Source organism: Lycium ferocissimum, chromosome 7 (assembly GCF_029784015.1).
Source record: "Lycium ferocissimum isolate CSIRO_LF1 chromosome 7, AGI_CSIRO_Lferr_CH_V1, whole genome shotgun sequence".
In the NCBI taxonomy this organism is placed as follows: Eukaryota; Viridiplantae; Streptophyta; class Magnoliopsida; order Solanales; family Solanaceae; genus Lycium; species Lycium ferocissimum.
In genome coordinates, this window is record NC_081348.1 from 69,890,939 (window position 1) to 69,903,962 (window position 13,024).

A 13,024-nucleotide genomic window follows, 5' to 3' on the forward strand; every position below is an offset into this window, starting at 1 on the left:
CCCTTCGGAAAATGACGAATTTTGTCATTTTTAATGCACGAATAATCGGCACCACCTTCGAGATCATGAGTTGGGTAGTTCTTTTCATGTTTCCGCAGCTGTCTCGAAGCATAAGCAATGACTTTACCGTGCTGCATCAATACGCATCCTAACCCAACACCAGAAGCATCACAGTACACAACATAACCATCTAGCCCTTCTGGGAGTGTCAAGACTGGAGCTGAGGTTAATCTATCTTTCAATTCCTGAAAGCTATGCTCACAAGCGTCGTTCCACTGATATTTAGCTGACTTCTGGGTTAGTTTCATCAATAGGGCTGAAATAGATGAAAAGCTCTCTACGAATCTTCTATAATAACCTGCCAATCCCAAAAAGCTACGAACTTCTGTAGGCATCGTAGGCCTTGGCCAAGTCTTCACAGCTTCAATTTTCTGAGTGTCAACTCTAATGCCATCATCTAAAATAACATGGCCTAAGAATGTCCCAGAATTCAACCAAAACTCGCATTTTGAAAATTTTGCATACAATTCTCGAGTTCGAAGAATTTCAAGAACAATACGAAAATGATCGGCATGTTCTGATTCTGTGCGAGAGTACACCAGAATGTCATCAATGAATACTATTACGAACAAATCCAAGAGAGGCCTGAATACATTATTCATCAGATTCATGAACACCTTGGGAGCATTAGTTAACCCAAATGACATCACCCGAAATTCATAATGGCCATATCTCGTTCTGAGAAAATCGTCTTGGGAATATCTTCTTTTTTAACTCTCATCGATGATAACCCGACCTCAAGTCTATTTTGGAAAAGCACTTGCCACCTTGTAGTTGATCAAACAAATCATCAATCCTTGGAAGAGGATATTTGTTCTTTATCGTCACCTAATTTAATTTCCTATAATCAATGTACATTCGTAGGGAGCCATCTTTCTTTCTTACGAATGAAGCGGTGCTCCCACTTGACGAGATAGGATCTAATAAACCCCTTCTCGATCAAATCTTTCAACTGTACCTTTAACTCTTTCAATTCTGTCGGAGCCATTCAGTAAGGAGGAATTGTCACGACCCAACCCCGTAGGCCGTGACTAGTGCCCGAGTTGGGCACCCAAACACAATCTCAAATCCGAGCCGCAAACAGATGGCTTAGACGGACACAAATATCAAACGCTGTCTCAGATTATATCACACTGTCTCAAACAAATCTCAAACACAACCGAATATATATACCAAAGCCGGCAAGGCTATCAAATGGCACAACGGCCCAAAACATATACAAATGCAAGCCGACGAGGGGCGCCACGGCGAATGGAATCGCCCAGAACATATATCATACAAAACACAATGCAGAATGGGAATAACCCACATACATATCCACGGACTCTAAACGGACAAACGGAATCATAAGACGGGACGGGCCCGCCGTGCTCGAACAAATATATACAAATGCAACGAACGAATATATATATACCAAAATATGGCTCCAGGAATAAGGAGCACTCAAATGACAGAAGAGGGTGTCCTAAATGTGTGGATCACCGAATCGTGCGTCCGTACACGTTGGCATGAAACGCGGCCCCCCCCGAAAAAAGGGGGTCGTTGCGAAATATGTACCGAGTATGCAAAGCGAAAAATGTAGTATACAAATGCGAGTCGTAATCGAAATAGAGGTACAGAAAGTAATTGCATTTCAAAATATCAAAATGTTACTTTCAAAATATAAATCATGCATAGGGCACGAAAATATGGTGGTCGCTCCGTCGATGGCGCCATAACACAAAGATAACGCCGAAAAGTTTCAAATCTCCGTATCCCCGTCACATATCACACACGATATCGCCGTACACAAGATAACACCAAATATACGGAACCCGGCCCTCGAGCGAGGAGCTCGGTGAACCATAAACACAAGATAACGCCGGAGAGTATATCATAATGCGCACGACAACGAATCGGCCCGGGACTCGCGAAAGATATAACAGAATGCACGAGCGGAGTCGTGAGGAATCATAAGCATAAAATTATTGTCATAAATCCAAAAGATAAGTAAAATAGTCATAATTGAAATCGGAATAATAATTACAACATTTTCTTTCAAAAGTTGTCGAAATCACATAAAGGAGCGTTGCGGGACCCACGGACGAGTATAGACCCGAGCTGGGCCCGCTTATGGAAAACATACTCGTCTAACATCATACAACCTTCTACGAAAATCTCAAGGCAATCCGAGCTTTTTTGTGAAAGTTATGGGCGTTCGTAGTTTTTGAATCGTTAAAGAACAAACTCTTTAAAAACCAAACTTTCATGCAACCTTTACAAATCAAGAATTCCAAGAACATAGGATCAATATTTCATAACATCAACATATGAATATCAAGAAACAAATGCGTATCATAGACATGCTCGGATTGCGAGAATAGAGTTTCCTCGAAGTTCGTGTCATAGCCTATTTTTAACTAAGGCATGCCAAAGAAAGAAGGTTACTTTACATACCTCAAACGCTCTCCAATATGATCCAAACTCAAGCTAAATCCAACCTACGTCTCGGGCTGCCCAAGATCTACAAATAAGCCATAAGATGCCAAACATTAGCTAGAGACATTTTGGGCATTTAATTCCAATTTCGCCCTTAATTCTCTAAATTTGGGCGCATTTCCGTAAATAGGCCACCCCGAGAATTTAACTCGGCCAAATCAATCAATAACAACAACAACAACAACCAACCTAGCAACATCAAAAACCAATCCGGAAGGAAATACAACAATAATAACTCTCCTTTTCATCATTCAACAACATTCGTAAATTCAATGCAACGGCTTACCTTCAAGCCAACATTGACGCTTATACGTTCGAATAATAACCCGAATCCATACCAACAATACTTAAAGACATTCTAAGCAATTCATATAACATTTCCAACAATCCAAAAATTTCTCCAATCTACCCGAAAACAGCCCCCAAACCTGAGAACCTCACTTTAACACATTCCTCATTTTCCAATCATGATTTGTATCCACAATTCACATTCTAATAATGCTATTATCATCCATATACAAATTACATTAAATGTACAATAACCTCCAAATCAGTCCGCGACAAGTACAACATCAATTTGAGTCATTAAACATTCATTTCCAACATAGAATTCATAACGACGACGACTAAAACATTAAGCGACATTAATGCGTTCTTTGTCCCATTCCATGATCATTTTCGGCCAACACAACATATAGACATATTGATGATTCTCAATCATTCCTTCACCCTACTATGATCATAACATACTAACTAAGCTTTAATTCATAGCTTCAACACCACACAACACACACCCATTTGCGCGGCTAGAACTCCATGCACACAACTCACTTCCAACATATTATTTTTCATGATATTCATCCATTTTAACATACTACAACATGCATACAACCTTTATAACACATAAAACATAATTGATTCTTACCTTTCTTCTTCAATTCCACAAGAGGCTAGGGTTTGCAATAATGAAAACTAGCGGGTTGATCGCTCCAACGACACTTCCACGCTACTTAGGGACCTCAAAATAGTGGGTTTGCATCAACAAAATAATTTTGGGATGGCTTGAAATGGGAGTTGATTTTTGCTAGGCTTGGCCGAGAGCCTCTATGGAGGAGTCTTCAACTTCTCTTTTTTTTTTCTAAGTGTGAGAATGAGCATAGATGACTTAAAAGTCATCTTTTAAGCCCCTTGATGAATCATCCAAGTGTCCCTTGGCCCACACAAGTGTTGGACCAATTAAAATTGTCCACAATTTGTGTGGGCCAACTCCACACTACACGGCTAGAATCAAGAAAAGGTGCATGATTTTCAAGTTCCATTTATTCTATTTTTGGTCCCAAATTTTCCTAATGGTTCCATGCCAACAAATTCATGCACAACTTATGTCTTAAAATAAAATCAAAGGTCAAAAATCCCGACTTTATATCCCGAAATGGTTTGGTCCCTAACTTACCATAATTAATCCGAGTTATCCCAATGTACAAGAATACGGGATATAACAGGAATAGAAATAGGCTTGGTATCCGGCAACACATCAATAGAAAAATCAATTTCTCTTTCCGGAGGAAGGCCTGGAAGTTCATCTGGAAATACATCCGAAAATTCATTCACTATCGGAACGGATTGGAAAGTTGGCGATTCTGCTTCGGTATCATGAACTCGGACTAAGTGATAAATATAGCCCTTAGCTATCATCTTTCTTACCTTAAGGTAGGAAATAAACCTACCTCTTGGAGATGCCGTATTACCCTTCCATTCAAGCACGGGCTCTCCCAGAATTTGAAATCGAACTACCTTCATTCGGCAATCAACATTAGAATAACATGAGGCCAACCAATCCATACCCATAATCACATTGAAATCTAACATTTCCAGCTCAACTAAGTCAGTTTTAGTTTGGCGGTCACATATCACAATTACACAATTTTTGTATACTTGTCTAGCTATCACGGGATCACCAACCGGAGTAGATACCTCAAAAGGTTTAATTGGCACCTCAAAAGGTTTAATTGGCTCGGGTTTCACCCCAATACGACTAGCAACATATGGAGTAATATAAGATAAGGTAGAACCCGGATCTATCAATGCATACACATCATGAGAAAATACGGACAATGTACCTGTAACCACATCCGAGGAGGACTCAAGATTCTGTCGTCCGGCTAAAGCATACAAGTGGGGCTGAGTAGCACTCGAAGCGAGATGCTCCCCCGCCTCTACCCCTCTGGGAGTCGCCTACCGGGCGCACTGAAGAGGAACCAGCCGCTGATCCTGTGGGCTGGACCCCAACTCCACCACTCATCGGCGGGCAAGCTCTCATCATATGCCTAACCTGGCCACAGGCATAGCAAGCATCTGAACCCTGGCGACACTGCCCAGAATGTAATCTACCGCACTGACTGCATCGCGGTATTGAAGGTCTCCTCCCGGCCATAGTCTCCCCAACCGTGAACTCGAGGCCTCGAACTCGACCCCGTCCTGAATGGAAGGAGCGTTCAAATATCCCACCTATAAATCGGGGAGGTGCACTAGTCACCGACTGCCCTGAGTGTCTAGAATGTGACTGCCTTGATCCCCCTCTAAAATCACTGCCTGCCCCCATAGATCTGACCCTCTTACTTTGCCCTCTATCAATATCACGATCACCCCTTTGCGGAGGTTGTTGTCCTTCTAGATTCTGGGCATGGGCTTGAATACGGGAAATATCCATCCCATCTTGCAACGAAGCTGTCAAACAATCTTTGAACAAATGTGGCCCCAAGCCACTCACAAATCTATGCACCCGATCTCCCATGTCGGCCACCATAGTCGGAGCATACCTAGACAAGGAATTAAATTGAAGGCTATACTCTCGGGCACTCATATTTCCTTGCTTCAAATTTAAAAATCTATCCGCTCTAGCTCGGCGGACCTCGGGTGGCAAATAGTGGCGAATGAAAGCATCTACAAATTCTTGCCAAACGGGAGGACGCGCATTCTCTCTTCTTGATGCTATCCAATTATTATACCATAAGACCGCTACGTCTCGAAGTCTATATGATGCCAACTCCACGGATTCAGTTTCGGAGGCATGAATAATCTTCAATGTCCTCAATATTTCATCAATAAAACCTTGCGGGTCTTCGTCCGGCTTTGACTCGAAAAACTCCGGAGGATTCAAACTCATGAAATCACGGGCTCTAGTACTAGCTGACCGATCACTTGGGCCCGTATTCTGTCGCTGTGCCTGAGCGGCAACTAACTGCGTCAATAAATGAAAAGCTTCGGTCACTTATTGACCCGAAGTAGCCGGGAGGAACCGGAGGCATAGGAGCGGAGTCAAGCCCCTTCTTGTTCTTCTAATGCGGGGTGGAAGAAGCGTTAGACGGAGCCTCATTATGTGATTCAGCCTCATCTACATTCATTGGCGGCTCTCTTTCTACCTGCCTTTTCATCGTAGTCTTGCCCTTCTGGGCGACTTTAGCTTTTCCCTTTGGTGGCATTTCTGAAATCATAGCACACTATTAGGGAAGATAAAATCTTATACACGCCTATCGCACGATCTCATAAGAAAAGATGGTCATTTTTCCTAAATGCCCTGTAGCCTCTTGTTTATTAGCGTGGCACGCAACACACCATAAACAAGACTCTACTAAACACGGCTCATAGATACTTCCTAGGATTGAACTGCTCTGATACCACTTTTGTCACCACCCGACTAGGACCATGACGGGTAGCCGGGGCTAACCACCGAGCACCACTCATGCTATTACTCATCTGCTTTCATTCACAATTCTTATGCTCTGTTATAGCCCTCATCTCGTACGTTTGGAAATTTCAAGGCTGTCGTGGAAAGTTACGGGCGAGACGATTTTCAAAAAATTATTTTAATGCACAAGTGGTTATGAATGTGATTATGAACATTATTAGTATGGAAGTATTGGGAAAGGCCAAGGGTAAACAGAGGAATTTGCAAAATGGCTAATGGAAATAATGTGGAAGGCTAGGGGCGAAACGGTAATAATGCAAAAAGTCGAGGGGCAAAACGGGAATTTCACCCAAGTTTCATGAAAATTCCAAAGAGGCCATATTTGGCCATGTGACAAAAAAAAGAGAAAGAAGGAAAAATTAAATAAAGGGAGAAGATGACAAAAAAATAAGTCATCTTTTGCTAGGAAATTTAAAGAAAATTCTAGTGTGCCTCTCACATGATGGGGGAAATCATATATATATATATACATGGTCTTCTAATTTAAGACAAAAAGAGGATGAACAAAAAAAAAAAAAGAGAGAAAGAAGAGAAAGAGGCTCACGGCCTTGGAGAGAAAAAGAAAAAAAAAAGAGAAAAATTTCCAAGTCCTTCAATCTTGATCCAAAAATCTCTTTCTTCTTGAAGTCTTACTAAGCTCAAAATTCTCTACAAAGTGGTATAATTAGTTTGGCAAGGAAGTATTTGTGTTGGCAAGGAGAACTTGTTGGAAGAGGTAAGAATTTAATCCTTTTTGCTATGTTATGAAGGTTTGTTTGTGTTGTAGTATATGGGAATGAGTAGAATTTATGGAAATATGGAAGGTTGCAAAGTGGGTGTGAATACATGCATGTGGCCGTGTAGTGCATGGAAGCATAATGGGAGTGAATTAATTTTGTTTAGTATGTTAGTGGTGTTGTTGTGATCATTATAAGGTAAATGAAGATGAAATGGTTTAAGTTGTCATTGAAATGAAATGTGAAAGATTATGTCATTTTAGAATGATTTTTATGATATTATGGAGATAAAGTTGTAGGGTGCAAATTATAATTATTGTTGATGAAATGGGACGATGGAAACATATTGTGAATATGTATGTTGAAGATTAGAAGTTTCGGATAAATTATGGTTTTGGTGGAAAACTTGTATGTTTTGTACATTTGGTGAATATTTTGTAAAATGATATGAAATATTTTCGAATCGTAATGAAGTGATCTTGATTAGTAGATTAATATGAGAATGTTAGTAGTGAGTTGGAAATGTGAAGTTGGGATGGAAATTATTGAACTATGTAGAAAAGAAGACAATTTATGTCATAATGTATTTTGTAGTGAATTATTGATGTTGGTGGTATTGTTGGGTGTTGTTGTTGATAGTTTGGCCGGGTTGAATTCCCGGATTGTTGTTGATGTTAATTTGGGCCGAGCCATATTCTCGGGATGGTGCATTTACAGAAATTTGGTAAAAACAAGTTCAAGATTGGAGTTTTAAAGCTTCATGAATAGTAATTGGTAAACATGACCAAATCACAGATTTTGGCGAACTTTGGACGAGGATTTGGAGTACCGCAAGCGGCAGAAAAGGTACGTAAGGCTTACCCTTCCTTCTTTGGCATGTCATAGATGTGATAGGCTTGAATGTGTACCTCGGGGGCTACTCTAACTCTAGAAATCCGAGTCCGAATTTAGTTACTATTCATTCAAAGAGAATTGAACTAAATGAGCGCGCCTTATTGTAAATAAATGCTTAAATGTTTGTAATTCTTAAAAATGGAACCGGAATGTCTTGAAGCTTTTGAGATGAACCAATGAAACATAATGACCATGTTTTTATGTTGGTACCCGGTTTGATCCGATGTGGGCCCACAATCCCCGAGACCAAAGTGTATAGTACCATTTGCCTTAACTCCGTACAACAACTAAGGGAAACCTTTGGTTAATATCCCGAGTCTTTGTAAGTACCGGTAACCCGTATTTAAATGTTTTTGGCCTGACTACTCTGACATAAGTACTCCGATACGAACGATCTGATTGGAATTCTACGATATGAATATTCCGATGTAAATGTTCTGATGTAAGTATTCTGATATAAATATTCGAAAATAAATATTCGGGTATATACATATATGTTCTGGCATAGAAATTCTGATCCAAGTATTTTGGTACGAGCATTCCGATATGATAACCCCGATATGAGTATGTTCTGTAAGTCTTAATGATCTCCATAAACGGCCCGGATCGCTTGAAAGTCCGAAGAGGTTTCGTATGTTAATTGCTTATGACTCTCCGATGCTAGTTCGGAAGAATCCGAGAATTGTTCCTCTTCGTTGTTAATAAGTGTATGTATTCATCGAGTCGATTTCATATGCACATGTTCCCGCACTACTGAGTGCGCGCGACTCAATGTATCTTTCACCGAGTCCCGGCCCGGCATGTTATGATCTCGTGTGTACGTTACGATACGATTCTGATTCACTGCGTCCCGGGCCAGGACATGTTCTCGTGCGCACTTCTCTGCATTATTCACCGAGTCCCTCGTACTTGCGGGCCGGGACACGTTATCTGTATGTGATGTTATGGGGATGGTGGCCAGGATGGCACATGATTATTATTCACCGAGACCCGCAGTAGAGGGCCGGGACACGTTATGTATATATGATTCTGAGATGCATGATTTTATCTACCGAGTCCCTTAACAAAGGGCCGGGACACGTTATTGGCACATATGACATCTGATTCTGTTATATGATCCTATTCACCGAGTCCCTCATCGTAGGGCCGGGACACGTCATGCACATACGTGATTTATGATTTTGACATGCATTCGTATTCCGTCCGATATATGTTATCCCCCTCGAACCTTCGCACGTTCGTACTGTCCGATATATGTCGCATATCCGTACGATCCGTTTCTGTATTCCGTCCGGAACATGATTTCATCTGAACATTCTGTATGCTCTGTACTTTGTCTGACGTATGACGACACGGGTTCACTCTGTGTTTTCTGTACCTCTTCGGACATGCGATCCGCGATTTGTGAAATAAGCGTTTCTGGTACTCTGTTTGACTTATTTACTTTCGTACCCCTTTGGTATACGAGATGTATGTATGAGTTGTGTCCGGTACTCGCAGTTATATGTATTTACTTGATAGTTCCGTCCGTTTCGCCACGCTTTGTTTATTTGTATTGCATGCCTTACGTACTCGCACATTATCCGCATCGACCCCCCGTCTTCGGGGCTGCGTTTCATGCCGTCGCGTGTCCCGTCCGTACCCGACGTGATTATAGAAGACGTTCAAACAGAGAGGTGCAAGCTCCATTTTCCCCGAGCGCCGAGTAGTCCGGATTTTTCCGGATCCGTGTTAGAGACTTTAACCACCGTGGGTATGATATGTCGGTCGGTCGTGCTTCATCAGCCGACTTGATTTTTGTTATGTAGTAAATTGTGTATAATTACGTATTTTGTCAAATATGAAAGCTTTAATGTGTATTTCATGATTATTCGATTTATAGATTTACGGAAAATATTTATGTGTGCAATAGGAGTCCGTGGGTTCGCCGTTCCGGACGCGGGGTCGGTGCCCATCACGTCCCATGGAATTGGGGCGTGACATGCTCATAATCATAGAAAACGACTTTCATTTGAAACATATTCACTTTATATATACATGAGCCCTTCGGCTATCAAAATAATATATATATATATATATATATATATATACATACAATGAGAAACTTGTGAGACCATACTACCCACAACTGCGCATCTACGAGCCTCTACTAGAGTGCTAGACATAGGGACGGGACAGGACCCCGTCATGCCCAAAACATACATAAACATAGATACCAAAAGAATAATCAGTGGCACCTCCGGAAGAAAAAGGAGTGCTCTCAAATCAGCTAATAGCTCCTACGAGTCTGGATTACCTCCCTGTCTACCTGTGGGCATAAACTCAGCGTCCAAAGAAAACGGACGTCAATATGAACATTGTACTGGGTATGTAAGGCATCAACAATAATAACACATCAATGAAATGAGGAGGCATCAAACGAGGAGCAATCAGAATCGATCGTGAACCATAAAAGAAATAATGCCCGCCGGCTTACTTTCATAATCATCATCATATCATGTATGCATATATGTATAAGCTGCCCGACCCTATAGGTATGGTGTGATAATTATTAGCATTAGCCTGCGTCCAGGCCTCCCACGTCCGGGGTACCATCTCATGCCGCCAACTAGGTGTCTGCCCATGCCATCTGGCCATGGTGTATACGCTGCCCGCCTTAGTAGTGTCTGCCCGGCCATATAGGCGCGGTGTAATATCATCATCATATACTCATCATCATATGCTCATCATAACTCATCATAATGTACTCATCATAATGCATGTATGGAAACTCAAAGACAACTATACTTTATCGGGGTGACATAAGGTCGTGAGCCCCCAATTACATTATGGAGCATTCATAAACATTCTGCCTCACCTTGAAGGAATTATCGTAAAGTGAGTGTATATAATGATCAACATCAACAGATTATAGATAGCATCATTAACTTTATAGGAACGTCACATCATGGACTCTAGGATCTTTAGACTTAAGCTTACCATCATCACTATCGTACTTATAGTGTATCTCTTATCTCATAGGGCTATTCATGAACAAGGACTCTTAGTTTTCTTGAAGATAGGACATTCATGAAGAAGGAGGAAATTCATGCCATAAGATTCATGCCTTAGAAAGAAAGGACTAGCCTCACATACCTTTGTCGTTTAACTATTCTATTGCTTACTCGTTCTCCTTTAATGCTCACGTCTTTACCTTCAAGAGAATTCGCATTAACATTAGCTAAGCGATTATAAGAACGTGCTTACTAAAGCTAGAGAAAATTGGGCAGCATTTCCTTTGTTTATACGACTTCCTCCATATTCCATATCAACTCCCAAGCATTCATAACAACAATCACAACAATCATCATTCATTTACATTATTCGCATTTCATAATTTCACTTCAATTCCTCCATAATCAGGCTCATAGTTCACTATTACATTTTCTCACATATAATAATTATCCCATGTTCTACATGTCACTCATAACATATTTATAATCACAACATATCAATATCCACAATTCAATCCAAGCTTCTATTCAAAAATGACACTATTCTTGCATTCATGACCCATTTCCTATTTCTTTCTACAATCCAAGTGTTTCAACTTTTCAATACCTCAAACATCATGAAAATACCATGAAACTTACCTTATATAGTGTAGGAACAATCCTTGAGTGGCAATACTCTTCTTGCACAAAAACCCTAATTCACCTCTCTTGGGATTCCTTGACTTAGATGACTTTAATGTGTTTCTAACTCTTGATTTTTGTTGGTTTGATGAAGTTGATCATCAATTTCCTTTGCATTCTTGTGGATGAAGAGTGGAGAATATTCTAGAGGTTTCTTGACTTGTGGATTGAAAGTGAAATGAAACAAAATGAAAGAGAGGTCCCTTATATCAACAATTAAATCTGTCCCGACCATGATCTACGGACCAACATACGGTCCGTATAATTTATACTGACCGTATGTCTGGCCATAGATCTGGTCCAGTGTGAGGTGCTCTTCTGGGCTGATTATATGGCCAGACATACGGCCAGTATAATTTATACGGCCAGTATGTTGGGCCGTATAATGCCCAGCTGTTCCGAAATCATTCTCGTCGACTCGTTTGATCCCCGATCTTTATGGAACCTTCTTAACACTTATTTAACACCTCATTACCAATCTAAGGGACGTTATCAATCTTCTCCAAAGCATCATTAAGCCATCATTAACTTGATACTCGCAAATCTTGCCCGACACACAATACATGCCTTGCTTTCCTTAACAACTTTCTTTCCTTATCTTAAATGCCTTTGCAATCTCGATTACGATCATCAAGTGTTATTTCTTACTTATCAAAATATCGTATACATCATGCCCTTCGTCAGTCTATTCACTGTACGCTAACAGAAAATTTCCAAGGTGTAACAGTAGATGGCTTTGCCGATGTGCCTTGCGTGGGGGCCCCTCTGACCTTTGGTGGCGGTATAACTTCTGCGCACTCGGATCCTGATTTTTCCCCTACCGAATTGGAGGGTTCATTTATCAAATTAAAATTCGAGCGCACTTTCTTTCTTGTGCCTTTTCTTTTGGCCCCCGCTTTCCATACACTCTTTTTCTTACCCATTCCTGCAAAAGACACATCATATTAGCTACCATGGAAATCCGATCAAAAATAAGAACAAACTAACCAAAACTATGTTTTGTCTGTGACCGTAAACTCAAAAGACGGACCGTAAATTGAAATATGGTCCGTAAACTGCTCATTTTCTTGGAGACCTTTCTGTCCCTCAGTGAAATGCTTAAAGACGGATCGTAAACTGAAATACGGTCCGTAAAGTGTGATCATTTTTCACATCACAGACATAGAACATGTTTTGATTTCTGGATTTCGTTACATATCTTTGTTTCACATTGTTTTGGGGATTAGGTTACTAAGACTTCACCCAATTTTCTACCAATTTTTCATTAATCCCTCAAGAGTCAAGCTATTGGTGGGTAGACCAAAACTTCAAATTTTGAATTTTAAGGTATGGAATGCCCTCCAACCCATTTGGGTTTTATTAACAACTTCCCAAGAGAATTAAAAGAATTTAACATTGTTATCCCCACACAAGATCATTAACCAAGTAGGCAAACACTTAATTTCACAAAACCT